Source organism: Delphinapterus leucas, chromosome 16 (genome assembly GCF_059928025.1).
Source record: "Delphinapterus leucas isolate spDelLeu-1000000601 "Yukka" chromosome 16, BTC_Dleu_Yukka2, whole genome shotgun sequence".
NCBI lineage: Eukaryota > Metazoa > Chordata > Mammalia > Artiodactyla > Monodontidae > Delphinapterus > Delphinapterus leucas.
Genome location: NC_143144.1, coordinates 3,783,408 through 3,806,145, shown reverse-complemented (window position 1 = coordinate 3,806,145; position 22,738 = coordinate 3,783,408). Strand labels below are relative to the sequence as shown.

The following is a 22,738-nucleotide window of genomic DNA, read 5'->3' as shown; positions in this document are numbered from 1 at the left end:
CACCTGTCTGCCGCGGTGTCTCTCCACAGCTGCATCCGGAAAAAGACCCCCCTCTGTGGTTTCGCCGCGGCCGGGGGCGGGAGTGGGATCGAGGGTCCAGGCCGCATCCCCGTGCCTGCCGGCCACCTGGGTCGGGGTCCTGAGCTCGGACGGTGGAGTCGGGGCAAGGGTGTGGTTGCCGGGTCTAAGGGGCCCTGCCAACTCAATGGTGGCTCCCAGTGGCTTCGAGCCAGCTGCTGTCGGGCAGGAGGGCCGGGCCGGTCTGCGTCCGGACTGCGCCTAGCGCAGCGCGGGCGGGCGGGTGGGATTCCCAAGGGACCGCGGGCCCCGGGCCCTGAAGCCTCCGGGGCCACGTCCCTGGGAGCGGCCTGTGGGATCTGGGGAGGGGCGCCAAGCACCGAAAAGTTTGCGGTGTCTCGCCCGCCCTGGGCTGGGTGGTCGCCAACTCCTCCGCCACCCCCCGGTACCTGAGACCCACGTTCCCCTGCCTAGCCGGGCGGCGGGGCCCTGCCGGGGCGGGCGGGGCGCTCGTGTGGCTGTAAGGCCCAAGGGCCTGCTAAGCTGCGTCTCAAGAGGCAGCCCGCGAAGCCCCCAGTGTCTACGGCCAAACCACCCTAGACGGGCCCGATCTCGTCTCGATCTCGGAAGCTAAGCAGGGTCGGGCCTGGTTAGTACTTGGATGGGAGACCTCCTGGACTGGAGAGCTCCTGGGAACACCGGGTGCTGTAGGCTTTTTGCCTCCCGCTCCGCCTTCTCCTTTTGTCGCCCGCGGCGGCGGCGGCGTCCGTCTCTGCCCCCGCCGGGTACCGCTGCAGGCCCCACCTCCGCAGGCCCCTCCGTCCACAGCAAGCGTCTGATGGGGCGCTCCCCGCCTGCCTGACCGGCCAGACGGCCAGACGGCGTCCCTGGAAGGCAGCGGCACACCAGACGCTCCGGGGGTCCCCTGACGCCAAACAGACATGGCGGCAGACCCGGGTGCCGTCCATGCGGCCCGCGAGCCCCTCGACCTGCACCTGGCGGCCCCCACTGGAGCCCAGCCCCGGCTCCGCCACCTGTCTGCCAGGGTGCCTCTCCACAGCTCCATCCGGAAAAAGCCCCCTGTCCACCGTTTCGCCGCGGCCGGAGAGGGATAGAGGGCCCAGGCCGCTTCCGCGGGCCTGCCGGCCACCTGTGGCGGGGTCCTGAGCTCGGACGGTGGTGCGGGAGCAAGGGTGGCGCTGCTGGGTCTGCGGGGCTTTGCCAACTCAATGGTGGCTCCCACTGGATTCGGGCCAGCTGCCGTCGGGCAGGAGGGCCGGCCCGGTCTGCGGCGGGGCCGCGCCTAGCGCAGCGTGGGCGGGCAGGTGGGATGCCCAAGTGACCGCGGGCCCCGGGCCCTGAAGCTTCCGGGGCCACGTCCCTGTGAGCGACCTGTGGCATCTGGGGTGGGACGCCAAGCGCCGAAATGTTTGCTGGGTCCCGTCCGCCCTAGGCTGGGTGGTCGCCAACACCTCCTCCGCCACCTGCTACCCGAGACGTCCATTCCTCTGCCTAGGCGGTTGGCGGGGCCCAGCCAAGACGGGCGTGCCCCTGGCCTGGCGGTAAGTCCCATGGTCCTGCTAAGCGACGCCTCAAGAGGCAGCCCGCGACCCACGGACACCTACTGCCAAACCAGCCTAGACGGGTCCTATCTCGTCTGAGTCTACGAAGCTAAGCAGGCTCGGGCCCGCTTAGTACTTGGATGGGAGACCTCCGTGGATTGGGGAGCTCCTGGGAATACCGCGTGCTGTGGGCTTTTTGCCTCCCGCTACGCCTTCTCCTTTTGCCGCCCGTGGCGGTGGCGGCGGCCGTCTCCGCCCCCGACGGGTACCGCTGCAGGCCCCACGTCCTCAGGCCCCTCCCTCCACAGCAAGCGTCTTATGGGGCGCTCCCCTCCTGCCTGCCCGGCCAGGCGGCCAGAAGGCGTCCCTGGAAGGCAGCGGCACAACAGACGCTCCGGGGGCGGCCTGTCGCCATCCAGACATGGCCGCGGACCCGGGTGACGTCCGTGCGGCCCACGAGACCCACGACCTGCACCTGGCCACAGCCACTGTAGCCCAGCCCCGGCGCCGCCACCTGTCTGCCGCGGTGTCTCTCCACAGCTCCATCCGGAAAAAGACCCCCCCTCTGTGGTTTCGCCGCGGCCGGGGGCGGGAGTGGGATCGAGGGTCCAGGCCGCATCCCCGTGCCTGCCGGCCACCTGGGTCGGGGTCCTGAGCTCGGACGGTGGAGTCGGGGCAACGGTGTGGTTGCCGGGTCTAAGGGGCCCTGCCAACTCAATGGTGGCTCCCAGTGGCTTCGAGCCAGCTGCTGTCGGGCAGGAGGGCCGGGCCGGTATGCGTCCGGACTGCGCCTAGCGCAGCGCGGCCGGGCGGGCGGGATTCCCAAGGGACCGCGGGCCCCGGGCCCTGAAGCCTCCGGGGCCACGTCCCTGGGAGCGGCCTGTGGGATCTGGGGAGGGGCGCCAAGCACCGAAAAGTTTGCGGTGTCTCGCCCGCCCTGGGCTGGGTGGTCGCCAACTCCTCCGCCACCCCCCGGTACCTGAGACCCACGTTCCCATGCCTAGCCGGGCGGCGGGGCCCTGCCGGGGCGGGCGGGGCGCTCGTGTGGCTGTAAGGCCCAAGGGCCTGCTAAGCTGCGTCTCAAGAGGCAGCCCGCGAAGACCCCAGTGTCTACGGCCAAACCACCCTAGACGGGCCCGATCTCGTCTCGATCTCGGAAGCTAAGCAGGCTCGGGCCTGGTTAGTACTTGGATGGGAGACCTCCTGGACTGGAGAGCTCCTGGGAACACCGGGTGCTGTAGGCTTTTTGCCTCCCGCTCCGCCTTCTCCTTTTGTCGCCCGCGGCGGCGGCGGCGTCCGTCTCTGCCCCCGCCGGGTACCGCTGCAGGCCCCACCTCCGCAGGCCCCTCCGTCCACAGCAAGCGTCTGATGGGGCGCTCCCCGCCTGCCTGACCGGCCAGACGGCCAGACGGCGTCCCTGGAAGGCAGCGGCACACCAGACGCTCCGGGGGTCCCCTGACGCCAAACAGACATGGCGGCAGACCCGGGTGCCGTCCATGCGGCCCGCGAGCCCCTCGACCTGCACCTGGCGGCCCCCACTGGAGCCCAGCCCCGGCTCCGCCACCTGTCTGCCAGGGTGCCTCTCCACAGCTCCATCCGGAAAAAGCCCCCTGTCCACCGTTTCGCCGCGGCCGGAGAGGGATAGAGGGCCCAGGCCGCATCCGCGGGCCTGCCGGCCACCTGTGGCGGGGTCCTGAGCTCGGACGGTGGTGTGGGAGCAAGGGTGGCGTTGCTGGGTCTGCGGGGCTTTGCCAACTCAATGGTGGCTCCCACTGGATTCGGGCCAGCTGCCGTCGGGCAGGAGGGCCGGCCCGGTCTGCGGCCGGGCCGCGCCTAGCGCAGCGTGGGCGGGCAGGTGGGATGCCCAAGTGACCGCGGGCCCCGGGCCCTGAAGCTTCCGGGCCCACGTCCCTGTGAGCGACCTGTGGCATCTGGGGAGGGACGCCAAGCGCCAAAATGTTTGCTGGGTCCCGCCCGCCCTAGGCTGGGTGGTCGCCAACACCTCCTCCGCCACCTGCTACCCGAGACGTCCATTCCTCTGCCTAGGCGGTTGGCGGGGCCCAGCCGAGACGGGCGTGCCCCTGGCCTGGCGGTAAGTCCCATGGTCCTGCTAAGCGACGCCTCAAGAGGCAGCCCGCGACCCACAGACACCTACTGCCAAACCAGCCTAGACGGGTCCTATCTCGTCTGAGTCTACGAAGCTAAGCAGGCTCGGGCCCGGTTAGTACTTGGATGGGAGACCTCCGTGGATTGGGGAGCTCCTGGGAATACCGCGTGCTGTGGGCTTTTTGCCTCCCGCTACGCCTTCTCCTTTTGCCGCCCGTGGCGGTGGCGGCGGCCGTCTCCGCCCCCGACGGGTACCGCTGCAGGCCCCACGTCCTCAGGCCCCTCCCTCCACAGCAAGCGTCTTATGGGGCGCTCCCCTCCTGCCTGCCCGGCCAGGCGGCCGGCAGGCGTCCCTGGAAGGCAGCGGCACAACAGACGCTCCGGGGGCGGCCTGTCGCCATCCAGACATGGCCGCGGACCCGGGTGACGTCCGTGCGGCCCACGAGCCCCACGACCTGCACCTGGCCACGGCCACTGTAGCCCAGCCCCGGCGCCGCCACCTGTCTGCCGCGGTGTCTCTCCACAGCTGCATCCGGAAAAAGACCCCCCTCTGTGGTTTCGCCGCGGCCGGGGGCGGGAGTGGGATCGAGGGTCCAGGCCGCATCCCCGTGCCTGCCGGCCACCTGGGTCGGGGTCCTGAGCTCGGACGGTGGAGTCGGGGCAAGGGTGTGGTTGCCGGGTCTAAGGGGCCCTGCCAACTCAATGGTGGCTCCCAGTGGCTTCGAGCCAGCTGCTGTCGGGCAGGAGGGCCGGGCCGGTCTGCGTCCGGACTGCGCCTAGCGCAGCGTGGCCGGGCGGGCGGGATTCCCAAGGGACCGCGGGCCCCGGGCCCTGAAGCCTCCGGGGCCACGTCCCTGGGAGCGGCCTGTGGGATCTGGGGAGGGGCGCCAAGCACCGAAAAGTTTGCGGTGTCTCGCCCGCCCTGGGCTGGGTGGTCGCCAACTCCTCCGCCACCCCCCGGTACCTGAGACCCACGTTCCCCTGCCTAGCCGGGCGGCGGGGCCCTGCCGGGGCGGGCGGGGCGCTCGTGTGGCTGTAAGGCCCAAGGGCCTGCTAAGCTGCGTCTCAAGAGGCAGCCCGCGAAGCCCCCAGTGTCTACGGCCAAACCACCCTAGACGGGCCCGATCTCGTCTCGATCTCGGAAGCTAAGCAGGGTCGGGCCTGGTTAGTACTTGGATGGGAGACCTCCTGGAGTGGAGAGCTCCTGGGAACACCGGGTGCTGTAGGCTTTTTGCCTCCCGCTCCGCCTTCTCCTTTTGTCGCCCGCGGCGGCGGCGGCGTCCGTCTCTGCCCCCGCCGGGTACCGCTGCAGGCCCCACCTCCGCAGGCCCCTCCGTCCACAGCAAGCGTCTGATGGGGCGCTCCCCTCCTGCCTGCCCGGCCAGGCGGCCAGAAGGCGTCCCTGGAAGGCAGCGGCACAACAGACGCTCCGGGGGCGGCCTGTCGCCATCCAGACATGGCCGCGGACCCGGGTGGCGTCCGTGCGGCCCGCGAGCCCCTCGACCTGCACCTGGCGGCCCCCACTGGAGCCCAGCCCCGGCTCCGCCACCTGTCTGCCAGGGTGCCTCTCCACAGCTCCATCCGGAAAAAGCCCCCTGTCCACCGTTTCGCCGCGGCCGGAGAGGGATAGAGGGCCCAGGCCGCTTCCGCGGGCCTGCCGGCCACCTGTGGCGGGGTCCTGAGCTCGGACGGTGGTGTGGGAGCAAGGGTGGCGCTGCTGGGTCTGCGGGGCTTTGCCAACTCAATGGTGGCTCCCACTGGATTCGGGCCAGCTGCCGTCGGGCAGGAGGGCCGGCCCGGTCTGCGGCGGGGCCGCGCCTAGCGCAGCGTGGGCGGGCAGGTGGGATGCCCAAGTGACCGCGGGCCCCGGGCCCTGAAGCTTCCGGGCCCACGTCCCTGTGAGCGACCTGTGGCATCTGGGGTGGGACGCCAAGCGCCGAAATGTTTGCTGGGTCCCGCCCGCCCTAGGCTGGGTGGTCGCCAACACCTCCTCCGCCACCTGCTACCCGAGACGTCCATTCCTCTGCCTAGGCGGTTGGCGGGGCCCAGCCGAGACGGGCGTGCCCCTAGCCTGGCGGTAAGTCCCATGGTCCTGCTAAGCGACGCCTCAAGAGGCAGCCCGCGACCCACGGACACCTACTGCCAAACCAGCCTAGACGGGTCCTATCTCGTCTGAGTCTACGAAGCTAAGCAGGCTCGGGCCCGGTTAGTACTTGGATGGGAGACCTCCGTGGATTGGGGAGCTCCTGGGAATACCGCGTGCTGTGGGCTTTTTGCCTCCCGCTACGCCTTCTCCTTTTGCCGCCCGTGGCGGTGGCGGCGGCCGTCTCCGCCCCCGACGGGTACCGCTGCAGGCCCCACGTCCTCAGGCCCCTCCCTCCACAGCAAGCGTCTTATGGGGCGCTCCCCTCCTGCCTGCCCGGCCAGGCGGCCAGAAGGCGTCCCTGGAAGGCAGCGGCACAACAGACGCTCCGGGGGCGGCCTGTCGCCATCCAGACATGGCCGCGGACCCGGGTGACGTCCGTGCGGCCCACGAGCCCCACGACCTGCACCTGGCCACAGCCACTGTAGCCCAGCCCCGGCGCCGCCACCTGTCTGCCGCGGTGTCTCTCCACAGCTCCATCCGGAAAAAGACCCCCCCTCTGTGGTTTCGCCGCGGCCGGGGGCGGGAGTGGGATCGAGGGTTCAGGCCGCATCCCCGTGCCTGCCGGCCACCTGGGTCGGGGTCCTGAGCTCGGACGGTGGAGTCGGGGCAACGGTGTGGTTGCCGGGTCTAAGGGGCCCTGCCAACTCAATGGTGGCTCCCAGTGGCTTCGAGCCAGCTGCTGTCGGGCAGGAGGGCCGGGCCGGTCTGCGTCCGGACTGCGCCTAGCGCAGCGCGGCCGGGCGGGCGGGATTACCAAGGGACCGCGGGCCCCGGGCCCTGAAGCCTCCGGGGCCACGTCCCTGGGAGCGGCCTGTGGGATCTGGGGAGGGGCGCCAAGCACCGAAAAGTTTGCGGTGTCTCGCCCGCCCTGGGCTGGGTGGTCGCCAACTCCTCCGCCACCCCCCGGTACCTGAGACCCACGTTCCCCTGCCTAGGCGGGCGGCGGGGCCCTGCCGGGGCGGGCGGGGCGCTCGTGTGGCTGTAAGGCCCAAGGGCCTGCTAAGCTGCGTCTCAAGAGGCAGCCCGCGAAGCCCCCAGTGTCTACGGCCAAACCACCCTAGACGGGCCCGATCTCGTCTCGATCTCGGAAGCTAAGCAGGGTCGGGCCTGGTTAGTACTTGGATGGGAGACCTCCTGGAGTGGAGAGCTCCTGGGAACACCGGGTGCTGTAGGCTTTTTGCCTCCCGCTCCGCCTTCTCCTTTTGTCGCCCGCGGCGGCGGCGGCGTCCGTCTCTGCCCCCGCCGGGTACCGCTGCAGGCCCCACCTCCGCAGGCCCCTCCGTCCACAGCAAGCGTCTGATGGGGCGCTCCCCGCCTGCCTGACCGGCCAGACGGCCAGACGGCGTCCCTGGAAGGCAGCGGCACACCAGACGCTCCGGGGGTCCCCTGACGCCAAACAGACATGGCGGCAGACCCGGGTGCCGTCCATGCGGCCCGCGAGCCCCTCGACCTGCACCTGGCGGCCCCCACTGGAGCCCAGCCCCGGCTCCGCCACCTGTCTGCCAGGGTGCCTCTCCACAGCTCCATCCGGAAAAAGCCCCCTGTCCACCGTTTCGCCGCGGCCGGAGAGGGATAGAGGGCCCAGGCCGCATCCGCGGGCCTGCCGGCCACCTGTGGCGGGGTCCTGAGCTCGGACGGTGGTGTGGGAGCAAGGGTGGCGTTGCTGGGTCTGCGGGGCTTTGCCAACTCAATGGTGGCTCCCACTGGATTCGGGCCAGCTGCCGTCGGGCAGGAGGGCCGGCCCGGTCTGCGGCCGGGCCGCGCCTAGCGCAGCGTGGGCGGGCAGGTGGGATGCCCAAGTGACCGCGGGCCCCGGGCCCTGAAGCTTCCGGGGCCACGTCCCTGTGAGCGACCTGTGGCATCTGGGGTGGGACGCCAAGCGCCGAAATGTTTGCTGGGTCCCGTCCGCCCTAGGCTGGGTGGTCGCCAACACCTCCTCCGCCACCTGCTACCCGAGACGTCCATTCCTCTGCCTAGGCGGTTGGCGGGGCCCAGCCAAGACGGGCGTGCCCCTGGCCTGGCGGTAAGTCCCATGGTCCTGCTAAGCGACGCCTCAAGAGGCAGCCCGCGACCCACGGACACCTACTGCCAAACCAGCCTAGACGGGTCCTATCTCGTCTGAGTCTACGAAGCTAAGCAGGCTCGGGCCCGCTTAGTACTTGGATGGGAGACCTCCGTGGATTGGGGAGCTCCTGGGAATACCGCGTGCTGTGGGCTTTTTGCCTCCCGCTACGCCTTCTCCTTTTGCCGCCCGTGGCGGTGGCGGCGGCCGTCTCCGCCCCCGACGGGTACCGCTGCAGGCCCCACGTCCTCAGGCCCCTCCCTCCACAGCAAGCGTCTTATGGGGCGCTCCCCTCCTGCCTGCCCGGCCAGGCGGCCAGAAGGCGTCCCTGGAAGGCAGCGGCACAACAGACGCTCCGGGGGCGGCCTGTCGCCATCCAGACATGGCCGCGGACCCGGGTGACGTCCGTGCGGCCCACGAGACCCACGACCTGCACCTGGCCACAGCCACTGTAGCCCAGCCCCGGCGCCGCCACCTGTCTGCCGCGGTGTCTCTCCACAGCTCCATCCGGAAAAAGACCCCCCCTCTGTGGTTTCGCCGCGGCCGGGGGCGGGAGTGGGATCGAGGGTTCAGGCCGCATCCCCGTGCCTGCCGGCCACCTGGGTCGGGGTCCTGAGCTCGGACGGTGGAGTCGGGGCAAGGGTGTGGTTGCCGGGTCTAAGGGGCCCTGCCAACTCAATGGTGGCTCCCAGTGGCTTCGAGCCAGCTGCTGTCGGGCAGGAGGGCCGGGCCGGTATGCGTCCGGACTGCGCCTAGCGCAGCGCGGCCGGGCGGGCGGGATTCCCAAGGGACCGCGGGCCCCGGGCCCTGAAGCCTCCGGGGCCACGTCCCTGGGAGCGGCCTGTGGGATCTGGGGAGGGGCGCCAAGCACCGAAAAGTTTGCGGTGTCTCGCCCGCCCTGGGCTGGGTGGTCGCCAACTCCTCCGCCACCCCCTGGTACCTGAGACCCCCGTTCCCATGCCTAGCCGGGCGGCGGGGCCCTGCCGGGGCGGGCGGGGCGCTCGTGTGACTGTAAGGCCCAAGGGCCTGCTAAGCTGCGTCTCAAGAGGCAGCCCGCGAAGCCCCCAGTGTCTACGGCCAAACCACCCTAGACGGGCCCGATCTCGTCTCGATCTCGGAAGCTAAGCAGGGTCGGGCCTGGTTAGTACTTGGATGGGAGACCTCCTGGACTGGAGAGCTCCTGGGAACACCGGGTGCTGTAGGCTTTTTGCCTCCCGCTCCGCCTTCTCCTTTTGTCGCCCGCGGCGGCGGCGGCGTCCGTCTCTGCCCCCGCCGGGTACCGCTGCAGGCCCCACCTCCGCAGGCCCCTCCGTCCACAGCAAGCGTCTGATGGGGCGCTCCCCTCCTGCCTGCCCGGCCAGGCGGCCAGAAGGCGTCCCTGGAAGGCAGCGGCACAACAGACGCTCCGGGGGCGGCCTGTCGCCATCCAGACATGGCCGCGGACCCGGGTGGCGTCCGTGCGGCCCGCGAGCCCCTCGACCTGCACCTGGCGGCCCCCACTGGAGCCCAGCCCCGGCTCCGCCACCTGTCTGCCAGGGTGCCTCTCCACAGCTCCATCCGGAAAAAGCCCCCTGTCCACCGTTTCGCCGCGGCCGGAGAGGGATAGAGGGCCCAGGCCGCTTCCGCGGGCCTGCCGGCCACCTGTGGCGGGGTCCTGAGCTCGGACGGTGGTGTGGGAGCAAGGGTGGCGCTGCTGGGTCTGCGGGGCTTTGCCAACTCAATGGTGGCTCCCACTGGATTCGGGCCAGCTGCCGTCGGGCAGGAGGGCCGGCCCGGTCTGCGGCGGGGCCGCGCCTAGCGCAGCGTGGGCAGGCAGGTGGGATGCCCAAGTGACCGCGGGCCCCGGGCCCTGAAGCTTCCGGGCCCACGTCCCTGTGAGCGACCTGTGGCATCTGGGGTGGGACGCCAAGCGCCGAAATGTTTGCTGGGTCCCGCCCGCCCTAGGCTGGGTGGTCGCCAACACCTCCTCCGCCACCTGCTACCCGAGACGTCCATTCCTCTGCCTAGGCGGTTGGCGGGGCCCAGCCGAGACGGGCGTGCCCCTGGCCTGGCGGTAAGTCCCATGGTCCTGCTAAGCGACGCCTCAAGAGGCAGCCCGCGACCCACGGACACCTACTGCCAAACCAGCCTAGACGGGTCCTATCTCGTCTGAGTCTACGAAGCTAAGCAGGCTCGGGCCCGGTTAGTACTTGGATGGGAGACCTCCGTGGATTGGGGAGCTCCTGGGAATACCGCGTGCTGTGGGCTTTTTGCCTCCCGCTACGCCTTCTCCTTTTGCCGCCCGTGGCGGTGGCGGCGGCCGTCTCCGCCCCCGACGGGTACCGCTGCAGGCCCCACGTCCTCAGGCCCCTCCCTCCACAGCAAGGGTCTTATGGGGCCCTCCCCGCCTGCCTGGCCGGCCAGACGGCCAGAAGGCGTCCCTGGAAGGCAGCAGCACAACAGACGCTCCGGGGGCGGCCTGTTGCCATCCAGACATGGCCGCGGACCCGGGTGACGTCCGTGCGGCCCACGAGCCCCACGACCTGCACCTGGCCACAGCCACTGTAGCCCAGCCACGGCGCCGCCACCTGTCTGCCGCGGTGTCTCTCCACAGCTGCATCCGGAAAAAGACCCCCCTCTGTGGTTTCGCCGCGGCCGGGGGCGGGAGTGGGATCGAGGGTCCAGGCCGCATCCCCGTGCCTGCCGGCCACCTGGGTCGGGGTCCTGAGCTCGGACGGTGGAGTCGGGGCAAGGGTGTGGTTGCCGGGTCTAAGGGGCCCTGCCAACTCAATGGTGGCTCCCAGTGGCTTCGAGCCAGCTGCTGTCGGGCAGGAGGGCCGGGCCGGTCTGCGTCCGGACTGCGCCTAGCGCAGCGCGGGCGGGCGGGTGGGATTCCCAAGGGACCGCGGGCCCCGGGCCCTGAAGCCTCCGGGGCCACGTCCCTGGGAGCGGCCTGTGGGATCTGGGGAGGGGCGCCAAGCACCGAAAAGTTTGCGGTGTCTCGCCCGCCCTGGGCTGGGTGGTCGCCAACTCCTCCGCCACCCCCCGGTACCTGAGACCCACGTTCCCCTGCCTAGCCGGGCGGCGGGGCCCTGCCGGGGCGGGCGGGGCGCTCGTGTGGCTGTAAGGCCCAAGGGCCTGCTAAGCTGCGTCTCAAGAGGCAGCCCGCGAAGACCCCAGTGTCTACGGCCAAACCACCCTAGACGGGCCCGATCTCGTCTCGATCTCGGAAGCTAAGCAGGGTCGGGCCTGGTTAGTACTTGGATGGGAGACCTCCTGGACTGGAGAGCTCCTGCGAACACCGGGTGCTGTAGGCTTTTTGCCTCCCGCTCCGCCTTCTCCTTTTGTCGCCCGCGGCGGCGGCGGCGTCCGTCTCTGCCCCCGCCGGGTACCGCTGCAGGCCCCACCTCCGCAGGCCCCTCCGTCCACAGCAAGCGTCTGATGGGGCGCTCCCCGCCTGCCTGACCGGCCAGACGGCCAGACGGCGTCCCTGGAAGGCAGCGGCACACCAGACGCTCCGGGGGTCCCCTGACGCCAAACAGACATGGCGGCAGACCCGGGTGCCGTCCATGCGGCCCGCGAGCCCCTCGACCTGCACCTGGCGGCCCCCACTGGAGCCCAGCCCCGGCTCCGCCACCTGTCTGCCAGGGTGCCTCTCCACAGCTCCATCCGGAAAAAGCCCCCTGTCCACCGTTTCGCCGCGGCCGGAGAGGGATAGAGGGCCCAGGCCGCTTCCGCGGGCCTGCCGGCCACCTGTGGCGGGGTCCTGAGCTCGGACGGTGGTGCGGGAGCAAGGGTGGCGCTGCTGGGTCTGCGGGGCTTTGCCAACTCAATGGTGGCTCCCACTGGATTCGGGCCAGCTGCCGTCGGGCAGGAGGGCCGGCCCGGTCTGCGGCGGGGCCGCGCCTAGCGCAGCGTGGGCGGGCAGGTGGGATGCCCAAGTGACCGCGGGCCCCGGGCCCTGAAGCTTCCGGGGCCACGTCCCTGTGAGCGACCTGTGGCATCTGGGGTGGGACGCCAAGCGCCGAAATGTTTGCTGGGTCCCGTCCGCCCTAGGCTGGGTGGTCGCCAACACCTCCTCCGCCACCTGCTACCCGAGACGTCCATTCCTCTGCCTAGGCGGTTGGCGGGGCCCAGCCAAGACGGGCGTGCCCCTGGCCTGGCGGTAAGTCCCATGGTCCTGCTAAGCGACGCCTCAAGAGGCAGCCCGCGACCCACGGACACCTACTGCCAAACCAGCCTAGACGGGTCCTATCTCGTCTGAGTCTACGAAGCTAAGCAGGCTCGGGCCCGCTTAGTACTTGGATGGGAGACCTCCGTGGATTGGGGAGCTCCTGGGAATACCGCGTGCTGTGGGCTTTTTGCCTCCCGCTACGCCTTCTCCTTTTGCCGCCCGTGGCGGTGGCGGCGGCCGTCTCCGCCCCCGACGGGTACCGCTGCAGGCCCCACGTCCTCAGGCCCCTCCCTCCACAGCAAGCGTCTTATGGGGCGCTCCCCTCCTGCCTGCCCGGCCAGGCGGCCAGAAGGCGTCCCTGGAAGGCAGCGGCACAACAGACGCTCCGGGGGCGGCCTGTCGCCATCCAGACATGGCCGCGGACCCGGGTGACGTCCGTGCGGCCCACGAGACCCACGACCTGCACCTGGCCACAGCCACTGTAGCCCAGCCCCGGCGCCGCCACCTGTCTGCCGCGGTGTCTCTCCACAGCTCCATCCGGAAAAAGACCCCCCCTCTGTGGTTTCGCCGCGGCCGGGGGCGGGAGTGGGATCGAGGGTCCAGGCCGCATCCCCGTGCCTGCCGGCCACCTGGGTCGGGGTCCTGAGCTCGGACGGTGGAGTCGGGGCAACGGTGTGGTTGCCGGGTCTAAGGGGCCCTGCCAACTCAATGGTGGCTCCCAGTGGCTTCGAGCCAGCTGCTGTCGGGCAGGAGGGCCGGGCCGGTATGCGTCCGGACTGCGCCTAGCGCAGCGCGGCCGGGCGGGCGGGATTCCCAAGGGACCGCGGGCCCCGGGCCCTGAAGCCTCCGGGGCCACGTCCCTGGGAGCGGCCTGTGGGATCTGGGGAGGGGCGCCAAGCACCGAAAAGTTTGCGGTGTCTCGCCCGCCCTGGGCTGGGTGGTCGCCAACTCCTCCGCCACCCCCCGGTACCTGAGACCCACGTTCCCATGCCTAGCCGGGCGGCGGGGCCCTGCCGGGGCGGGCGGGGCGCTCGTGTGGCTGTAAGGCCCAAGGGCCTGCTAAGCTGCGTCTCAAGAGGCAGCCCGCGAAGACCCCAGTGTCTACGGCCAAACCACCCTAGACGGGCCCGATCTCGTCTCGATCTCGGAAGCTAAGCAGGCTCGGGCCTGGTTAGTACTTGGATGGGAGACCTCCTGGACTGGAGAGCTCCTGGGAACACCGGGTGCTGTAGGCTTTTTGCCTCCCGCTCCGCCTTCTCCTTTTGTCGCCCGCGGCGGCGGCGGCGTCCGTCTCTGCCCCCGCCGGGTACCGCTGCAGGCCCCACCTCCGCAGGCCCCTCCGTCCACAGCAAGCGTCTGATGGGGCGCTCCCCGCCTGCCTGACCGGCCAGACGGCCAGACGGCGTCCCTGGAAGGCAGCGGCACACCAGACGCTCCGGGGGTCCCCTGACGCCAAACAGACATGGCGGCAGACCCGGGTGCCGTCCATGCGGCCCGCGAGCCCCTCGACCTGCACCTGGCGGCCCCCACTGGAGCCCAGCCCCGGCTCCGCCACCTGTCTGCCAGGGTGCCTCTCCACAGCTCCATCCGGAAAAAGCCCCCTGTCCACCGTTTCGCCGCGGCCGGAGAGGGATAGAGGGCCCAGGCCGCATCCGCGGGCCTGCCGGCCACCTGTGGCGGGGTCCTGAGCTCGGACGGTGGTGTGGGAGCAAGGGTGGCGTTGCTGGGTCTGCGGGGCTTTGCCAACTCAATGGTGGCTCCCACTGGATTCGGGCCAGCTGCCGTCGGGCAGGAGGGCCGGCCCGGTCTGCGGCCGGGCCGCGCCTAGCGCAGCGTGGGCGGGCAGGTGGGATGCCCAAGTGACCGCGGGCCCCGGGCCCTGAAGCTTCCGGGCCCACGTCCCTGTGAGCGACCTGTGGCATCTGGGGAGGGACGCCAAGCGCCAAAATGTTTGCTGGGTCCCGCCCGCCCTAGGCTGGGTGGTCGCCAACACCTCCTCCGCCACCTGCTACCCGAGACGTCCATTCCTCTGCCTAGGCGGTTGGCGGGGCCCAGCCGAGACGGGCGTGCCCCAGGCCTGGCGGTAAGTCCCATGGTCCTGCTAAGCGACGCCTCAAGAGGCAGCCCGCGACCCACGGACACCTACTGCCAAACCAGCCTAGACGGGTCCTATCTCGTCTGAGTCTACGAAGCTAAGCAGGCTCGGGCCCGGTTAGTACTTGGATGGGAGACCTCCGTGGATTGGGGAGCTCCTGGGAATACCGCGTGCTGTGGGCTTTTTGCCTCCCGCTACGCCTTCTCCTTTTGCCGCCCGTGGCGGTGGCGGTGGCCGTCTCCGCCCCCGACGGGTACCGCTGCAGGCCCCACGTCCTCAGGCCCCTCCCTCCACAGCAAGCGTCTTATGGGGCGCTCCCCTCCTGCCTGCCCGGCCAGGCGGCCAGAAGGCGTCCCTGGAAGGCCGCGGCACAACAGACGCTCCGGGGGCGGCCTGTCGCCATCCAGACATGGCCGCGGACCCGGGTGACGTCCGTGCGGCCCACGAGACCCACGACCTGCACCTGGCCACAGCCACTGTAGCCCAGCCCCGGCGCCGCCACCTGTCTGCCGCGGTGTCTCTCCACAGCTCCATCCGGAAAAAGACCCCCCCTCTGTGGTTTCGCCGCGGCCGGGGGCGGGAGTGAGATCGAGGGTTCAGGCCGCATCCCCGTGCCTGCCGGCCACCTGGGTCGGGGTCCTGAGCTCGGACGGTGGAGTCGGGGCAACGGTGTGGTTGCCGGGTCTAAGGGGCCCTGCCAACTCAATGGTGGCTCCCAGTGGCTTCGAGCCAGCTGCTGTCGGGCAGGAGGGCCGGGCCGGTCTGCGTCCGGACTGCGCCTAGCGCAGCGTGGCCGGGCGGGCGGGATTCCCAAGGGACCGCGGGCCCCGGGCCCTGAAGCCTCCGGGGCCACGTCCCTGGGAGCGGCCTGTGGGATCTGGGGAGGGGCGCCAAGCACCGAAAAGTTTGCGGTGTCTCGCCCGCCCTGGGCTGGGTGGTCGCCAACTCCTCCGCCACCCCCCGGTACCTGAGACCCCCGTTCCCATGCCTAGCCGGGCGGCGGGGCCCTGCCGGGGCGGGCGGGGCGCTCGTGTGGCTGTAAGGCCCAAGGGCCTGCTAAGCTGCGTCTCAAGAGGCAGCCCGCGAAGCCCCCAGTGTCTACGGCCAAACCACCCTAGACGGGCCCGATCTCGTCTCGATCTCGTGAAGCTAAGCAGGGTCGGGCCTGGTTAGTACTTGGATGGGAGACCTCCTGGAGTGGAGAGCTCCTGGGAACACCGGGTGCTGTAGGCTTTTTGCCTCCCGCTCCGCCTTCTCCTTTTGTCGCCCGCGGCGGCGGCGGCGTCCGTCTCTGCCCCCGCCGGGTACCGCTGCAGGCCCCACCTCCGCAGGCCCCTCCGTCCACAGCAAGCGTCTGATGGGGCGCTCCCCGCCTGCCTGACCGGCCAGACGGCGTCCCTGGAAGGCAGCGGCACACCAGACGCTCCAGGGGTCCCCTGACGCCAAACAGACATGGCGGCAGACCCGGGTGCCGTCCATGCGGCCCGCGAGCCCCTCGACCTGCACCTGGCGGCCCCCACTGGAGCCCAGCCCCGGCTCCGCCACCTGTCTGCCAGGGTGCCTCTCCACAGCTCCATCCGGAAAAAGCCCCCTGTCCACCGTTTCGCCGCGGCCGGAGAGGGATAGAGGGCCCAGGCCGCATCCGCGGGCCTGCCGGCCACCTGTGGCGGGGTCCTGAGCTCGGACGGTGGTGTGGGAGCAAGGGTGGCGTTGCTGGGTCTGCGGGGCTTTGCCAACTCAATGGTGGCTCCCACTGGATTCGGGCCAGCTGCCGTCGGGCAGGAGGGCCGGCCCGGTCTGCGGCGGGGCCGCGCCTAGCGCAGCGTGGGCGGGCAGGTGGGATGCCCAAGTGACCGCGGGCCCCGGGCCCTGAAGCTTCCGGGGCTACGTCCCTGTGAGCGACCTGTGGCATCTGGGGTGGGACGCCAAGCGCCGAAATGTTTGCTGGGTCCCGCCCGCCCTAGGCTGGGTGGTCGCCAACACCTCCTCCGCCACCTGCTACCCGAGACGTCCATTCCTCTGCCTATGCGGTTGGCGGGGCCCTGCCGAGACGGGCGTGCCCCTGGCCTGGCGGTAAGTCCCATGGTCCTGCTAAGCGACGCCTCAAGAGGCAGCCCGCGACCCACGGACACCTACTGCCAAACCAGCCTAGACGGGTCCTATCTCGTCTGAGTCTACGAAGCTAAGCAGGCTCGGGCCCGGTTAGTACTTGGATGGGAGACCTCCGTGGATTGGGGAGCTCCTGGGAATACCGCGTGCTGTGGGCTTTTTGCCTCCCGCTACGCCTTCTCCTTTTGCCGCCCGTGGCGGTGGCGGCGGCCGTCTCCGCCCCCGACGGGTACCGCTGCAGGCCCCACGTCCTCAGGCCCCTCCCTCCACAGCAAGCGTCTTATGGGGCGCTCCCCTCCTGCCTGCCCGGCCAGGCGGCCAGAAGGCGTCCCTGGAAGGCCGCGGCACAACAGACGCTCCGGGGGCGGCCTGTCGCCATCCAGACATGGCCGCGGACCCGGGTGACGTCCGTGCGGCCCACGAGACCCACGACCTGCACCTGGCCACAGCCACTGTAGCCCAGCCCCGGCGCCGCCACCTGTCTGCCGCGGTGTCTCTCCACAGCTCCATCCGGAAAAAGACCCCCCCTCTGTGGTTTCGCCGCGGCCGGGGGCGGGAGTGGGATCGAGGGTTCAGGCCGCATCCCCGTGCCTGCCGGCCACCTGGGTCGGGGTCCTGAGCTCGGACGGTGGAGTCGGGGCAAGGGTGTGGTTGCCGGGTCTAAGGGGCCCTGCCAACTCAATGGTGGCTCCCAGTGGCTTCGAGCCAGCTGCTGTCGGGCAGGAGGGCCGGGCCGGTATGCGTCCGGACTGCGCCTAGCGCAGCGCGGCCGGGCGGGCGGGATTCCCAAGGGACCGCGGGCCCCGGGCCCTGAAGCCTCCGGGGCCACGTCCCTGGGAGCGGCCTGTGGGATCTGGGGAGGGGCGCCAAGCACCGAAAAGTTTGCGGTGTCTCGCCCGCCCTGGGCTGGGTGGTCGCCAACTCCTCCGCCACCCCCCGGTACCTGAGACCCCCGTTCCCATGCCTAGCCGGGCGGCGGGGCCCTGCCGGGGCGGGCGGGGCGCTCGTGTGACTGTAAGGCCCAAGGGCCTGCTAAGCTGCGTCTCAAGAGGCAGCCCGCGAAGCCCCCAGTGTCTACGGCCAAACCACCCTAGACGGGCCCGATCTCGTCTCGATCTCGGAAGCTAAGCAGGGTCGGGCCTGGTTAGTACTTGGATGGGAGACCTCCTGGACTGGAGAGCTCCTGGGAACACCGGGTGCTGTAGGCTTTTTGCCTCCCGCTCCGCCTTCTCCTTTTGTCGCCCGCGGCGGCGGCGGCGTCCGTCTCTGCCCCCGCCGGGTACCGCTGCAGGCCCCACCTCCGCAGGCCCCTCCGTCCACAGCAAGCGTCTGATGGGGCGCTCCCCTCCTGCCTGCCCGGCCAGGCGGCCAGAAGGCGTCCCTGGAAGGCAGCGGCACAACAGACGCTCCGGGGGCGGCCTGTCGCCATCCAGACATGGCCGCGGACCCGGGTGGCGTCCGTGCGGCCCGCGAGCCCCTCGACCTGCACCTGGCGGCCCCCACTGGAGCCCAGCCCCGGCTCCGCCACCTGTCTGCCAGGGTGCCTCTCCACAGCTCCATCCGGAAAAAGCCCCCTGTCCACCGTTTCGCCGCGGCCGGAGAGGGATAGAGGGCCCAGGCTGCTTCCGCGGGCCTGCCGGCCACCTGTGGCGGGGTCCTGAGCTCGGACGGTGGTGTGGGAGCAAGGGTGGCGCTGCTGGGTCTGCGGGGCTTTGCCAACTCAATGGTGGCTCCCACTGGATTCGGGCCAGCTGCCGTCGGGCAGGAGGGCCGGCCCGGTCTGCGGCGGGGCCGCGCCTAGCGCAGCGTGGGCAGGCAGGTGGGATGCCCAAGTGACCGCGGGCCCCGGGCCCTGAAGCTTCCGGGCCCACGTCCCTGTGAGCGACCTGTGGCATCTGGGGTGGGACGCCAAGCGCCGAAATGTTTGCTGGGTCCCGCCCGCCCTAGGCTGGGTGGTCGCCAACACCTCCTCCGCCACCTGCTACCCGAGACGTCCATTCCTCTGCCTAGGCGGTTGGCGGGGCCCAGCCGAGACGGGCGTGCCCCTGGCCTGGCGGTAAGTCCCATGGTCCTGCTAAGCGACGCCTCAAGAGGCAGCCCGCGACCCACGGACACCTACTGCCAAACCAGCCTAGACGGGTCCTATCTCGTCTGAGTCTACGAAGCTAAGCAGGCTCGGGCCCGGTTAGTACTTGGATGGGAGACCTCCGTGGATTGGGGAGCTCCTGGGAATACCGCGTGCTGTGGGCTTTTTGCCTCCCGCTACGCCTTCTCCTTTTGCCGCCCGTGGCGGTGGCGGCGGCCGTCTCCGCCCCCGACGGGTACCGCTGCAGGCCCCACGTCCTCAGGCCCCTCCCTCCACAGCAAGCGTCTTATGGGGCCCTCCCCGCCTGCCTGGCCGGCCAGACGGCCAGAAGGCGTCCCTGGAAGGCAGCGGCACAACAGACGCTCCGGGGGCGGCCTGTTGCCATCCAGACATGGCCGCGGACCCGGGTGACGTCCGTGCGGCCCACGAGCCCCACGACCTGCACCTGGCCACAGCCACTGTAGCCCAGCCACGGCGCCGCCACCTGTCTGCCGCGGTGTCTCTCCACAGCTGCATCCGGAAAAAGACCCCCCTCTGTGGTTTCGCCGCGGCCGGGGGCGGGAGTGGGATCGAGGGTCCAGGCCGCATCCCCGTGCCTGCCGGCCACCTGGGTCGGGGTCCTGAGCTCGGACGGTGGAGTCGGGGCAAGGGTGTGGTTGCCGGGTTTAAGGGGCCCTGCCAACTCAATGGTGGCTCCCAGTGGCTTCGAGCCAGCTGCTGTCGGGCAGGAGGGCCGGGCCGGTCTGCGTCCGGACTGCGCCTAGCGCAGCGCGGGCGGGCGGGTGGGATTCCCAAGGGACCGCGGGCCCCGGGCCCTGAAGCCTCCGGGGCCACGTCCCTGGGAGCGGCCTGTGGGATCTGGGGAGGGGCGCCAAGCACCGAAAAGTTTGCGGTGTCTCGCCCGCCCTGGGCTGGGTGGTCGCCAACTCCTCCGCCACCCCCCGGTACCTGAGACCCACGTTCCCCTGCCTAGCCGGGCGGCGGGGCCCTGCCGGGGCGGGCGGGGCGCTCGTGTGGCTGTAAGGCCCAAGGGCCTGCTAAGCTGCGTCTCAAGAGGCAGCCCGCGAAGCCCCCAGTGTCTACGGCCAAACCACCCTAGACGGGCCCGATCTCGTCTCGATCTCGGAAGCTAAGCAGGGTCGGGCCTGGTTAGTACTTGGATGGGAGACCTCCTGGACTGGAGAGCTCCTGGGAACACCGGGTGCTGTAGGATTTTTGCCTCCCGCTCTGCCTTCTCCTTTTGTCGCCCGCGGCGGCGGCGGCGTCCGTCTCTGCCCCCGCCGGGTACCGCTGCGGGCCCCACCTCCGCAGGCCCCTCCGTCCACAGCAAGCGTCTGATGGGGCGCTCCCTGCCTGCCTGACCGGCCAGACGGCCAGACGGCGTCGCTGGAAGGCAGCGGCACACCAGACGCTCCGGGGGTCCCCTGACGCCAAACAGACATGGCGGCAGGCCCGGGTGCCGTCCATGCGGCCCGCGAGCCCCTCGACCTGCACCTGGCGGCCCCCACTGGAGCCCAGCCCCGGCTCCGCCACCTGTCTGCCAGGGTGCCTCTCCACAGCTCCATCCGGAAAAAGCCCCCTGTCCACCGTTTCGCCGCGGCCGGAGAGGGATAGAGGGCCCAGGCCGCTTCCGCGGGCCTGCCGGCCACCTGTGGCGGGGTCCTGAGCTCGGACGGTGGTGCGGGAGCAAGGGTGGCGCTGCTGGGTCTGCGGGGCTTTGCCAACTCAATGGTGGCTCCCACTGGATTCGGGCCAGCTGCCGTCGGGCAGGAGGGCCGGCCCGGTCTGCGGCGGGGCCGCGCCTAGCGCAGCGTGGGCGGGCAGGTGGGATGCCCAAGTGACCGCGGGCCCCGGGCCCTGAAGCTTCCGGGCCCACGTCCCTGTGAGCGACCTGTGGCATCTGGGGAGGGACGCCAAGCGCCAAAATGTTTGCTGGGTCCCGCCCGCCCTAGGCTGGGTGGTCGCCAACACCTCCTCCGCCACCTGCTACCCGAGACGTCCATTCCTCTGCCTAGGCGGTTGGCGGGGCCCAGCCGAGACGGGCGTGCCCCAGGCCTGGCGGTAAGTCCCATGGTCCTGCTAAGCGACGCCTCAAGAGGCAGCCCGCGACCCACAGACACCTACTGCCAAACCAGCCTAGACGGGTCCTATCTCGTCTGAGTCTACGAAGCTAAGCAGGCTCGGGCCCGGTTAGTACTTGGATGGGAGACCTCCGTGGATTGGGGAGCTCCTGGGAATACCGCGTGCTGTGGGCTTTTTGCCTCCCGCTACGCCTTCTCCTTTTGCCGCCCGTGGCGGTGGCGGCGGCCGTCTCCGCCCCCGACGGGTACCGCTGCAGGCCCCACGTCCTCAGGCCCCTCCCTCCACAGCAAGCGTCTTATGGGGCGCTCCCCTCCTGCCTGCCCGGCCAGGCGGCCAGAAGGCGTCCCTGGAAGGCCGCGGCACAACAGACGCTCCGGGGGCGGCCTGTCGCCATCCAGACATGGCCGCGGACCCGGGTGACGTCCGTGCGGCCCACGAGACCCACGACCTGCACCTGGCCACAGCCACTGTAGCCCAGCCCCGGCGCCGCCACCTGTCTGCCGCGGTGTCTCTCCACAGCTCCATCCGGAAAAAGACCCCCCCTCTGTGGTTTCGCCGCGGCCGGGGGCGGGAGTGAGATCGAGGGTTCAGGCCGCATCCCCGTGCCTGCCGGCCACCTGGGTCGGGGTCCTGAGCTCGGACGGTGGAGTCGGGGCAAAGGTGTGGTTGCCGGGTCTAAGGGGCCCTGCCAACTCAATGGTGGCTCCCAGTGGCTTCGAGCCAGCTGCTGTCGGGCAGGAGGGCCGGGCCGGTCTGCGTCCGGACTGCGCCTAGCGCAGCGTGGCCGGGCGGGCGGGATTCCCAAGGGACCGCGGGCCCCGGGCCCTGAAGCCTCCGGGGCCACGTCCCTGGGAGCGGCCTGTGGGATCTGGGGAGGGGCGCCAAGCACCGAAAAGTTTGCGGTGTCTCGCCCGCCCTGGGCTGGGTGGTCGCCAACTCCTCCGCCACCCCCCGGTACCTGAGACCCCCGTTCCCATGCCTAGCCGGGCGGCGGGGCCCTGCCGGGGCGGGCGGGGCGCTCGTGTGGCTGTAAGGCCCAAGGGCCTGCTAAGCTGCGTCTCAAGAGGCAGCCCGCGAAGCCCCCAGTGTCTACGGCCAAACCACCCTAGACGGGCCCGATCTCGTCTCGATCTCGGAAGCTAAGCAGGGTCGGGCCTGGTTAGTACTTGGATGGGAGACCTCCTGGAGTGGAGAGCTCCTGGGAACACCGGGTGCTGTAGGCTTTTTGCCTCCCGCTCCGCCTTCTCCTTTTGTCGCCCGCGGCGGCGGCGGCGTCCGTCTCTGCCCCCGCCGGGTACCGCTGCAGGCCCCACCTCCGCAGGCCCCTCCGTCCACAGCAAGCGTCTGATGGGGCGCTCCCCGCCTGCCTGACCGGCCAGACGGCGTCCCTGGAAGGCAGCGGCACACCAGACGCTCCAGGGGTCCCCTGACGCCAAACAGACATGGCGGCAGACCCGGGTGCCGTCCATGCGGCCCGCGAGCCCCTCGACCTGCACCTGGCGGCCCCCACTGGAGCCCAGCCCCGGCTCCGCCACCTGTCTGCCAGGGTGCCTCTCCACAGCTCCATCCGGAAAAAGCCCCCTGTCCACCGTTTCGCCGCGGCCGGAGAGGGATAGAGGGCCCAGGCCGCATCCGCGGGCCTGCCGGCCACCTGTGGCGGGGTCCTGAGCTCGGACGGTGGTGTGGGAGCAAGGGTGGCGTTGCTGGGTCTGCGGGGCTTTGCCAACTCAATGGTGGCTCCCACTGGATTCGGGCCAGCTGCCGTCGGGCAGGAGGGCCGGCCCGGTCTGCGGCGGGGCCGCGCCTAGCGCAGCGTGGGCGGGCAGGTGGGATGCCCAAGTGACCGCGGGCCCCGGGCCCTGAAGCTTCCGGGGCTACGTCCCTGTGAGCGACCTGTGGCATCTGGGGTGGGACGCCAAGCGCCGAAATGTTTGCTGGGTCCCGCCCGCCCTAGGCTGGGTGGTCGCCAACACCTCCTCCGCCACCTGCTACCCGAGACGTCCATTCCTCTGCCTAGGCGGTTGGCGGGGCCCTGCCGAGACGGGCGTGCCCCTGGCCTGGCGGTAAGTCCCATGGTCCTGCTAAGCGACGCCTCAAGAGGCAGCCCGCGACCCACGGACACCTACTGCCAAACCAGCCTAGACGGGTCCTATCTCGTCTGAGTCTACGAAGCTAAGCAGGCTCGGGCCCGGTTAGTACTTGGATGGGAGACCTCCGTGGATTGGGGAGCTCCTGGGAATACCGCGTGCTGTGGGCTTTTTGCCTCCCGCTACGCCTTCTCCTTTTGCCGCCCGTGGCGGTGGCGGCGGCCGTCTCCGC

The 22,738-nt window shown here is 70.8% G+C and overlaps 11 pseudogenes; all 11 read left to right on the top strand.

Annotated features, from left to right (window-relative positions):
• The first annotated feature begins 596 nt into the window (after window positions 1–596).
• Window positions 597–732, top strand: LOC149747161 (5S ribosomal RNA; annotated as a pseudogene).
• Window positions 733–2,688: 1,956 nt separating this feature from the next.
• LOC149747160 (5S ribosomal RNA) lies at window positions 2,689–2,824 on the top strand (annotated as a pseudogene).
• Window positions 2,825–4,779: 1,955 nt separating this feature from the next.
• On the top strand, window positions 4,780–4,915 carry LOC149747159 (5S ribosomal RNA; annotated as a pseudogene).
• A 1,956-nt stretch (window positions 4,916–6,871) lies between these two features.
• Window positions 6,872–7,007, top strand: LOC149747158 (5S ribosomal RNA; annotated as a pseudogene).
• A 1,956-nt stretch (window positions 7,008–8,963) lies between these two features.
• Window positions 8,964–9,099, top strand: LOC149747157 (5S ribosomal RNA; annotated as a pseudogene).
• A 1,955-nt stretch (window positions 9,100–11,054) lies between these two features.
• On the top strand, window positions 11,055–11,190 carry LOC149747156 (5S ribosomal RNA; annotated as a pseudogene).
• Window positions 11,191–13,146: 1,956 nt separating this feature from the next.
• Window positions 13,147–13,282, top strand: LOC149747155 (5S ribosomal RNA; annotated as a pseudogene).
• Window positions 13,283–15,238: 1,956 nt separating this feature from the next.
• On the top strand, window positions 15,239–15,375 carry LOC149747154 (5S ribosomal RNA; annotated as a pseudogene).
• A 1,948-nt stretch (window positions 15,376–17,323) lies between these two features.
• Window positions 17,324–17,459, top strand: LOC149747153 (5S ribosomal RNA; annotated as a pseudogene).
• Window positions 17,460–19,414: 1,955 nt separating this feature from the next.
• On the top strand, window positions 19,415–19,550 carry LOC149747152 (5S ribosomal RNA; annotated as a pseudogene).
• A 1,956-nt stretch (window positions 19,551–21,506) lies between these two features.
• On the top strand, window positions 21,507–21,642 carry LOC149747151 (5S ribosomal RNA; annotated as a pseudogene).
• Window positions 21,643–22,738: the final 1,096 nt, after the last annotated feature.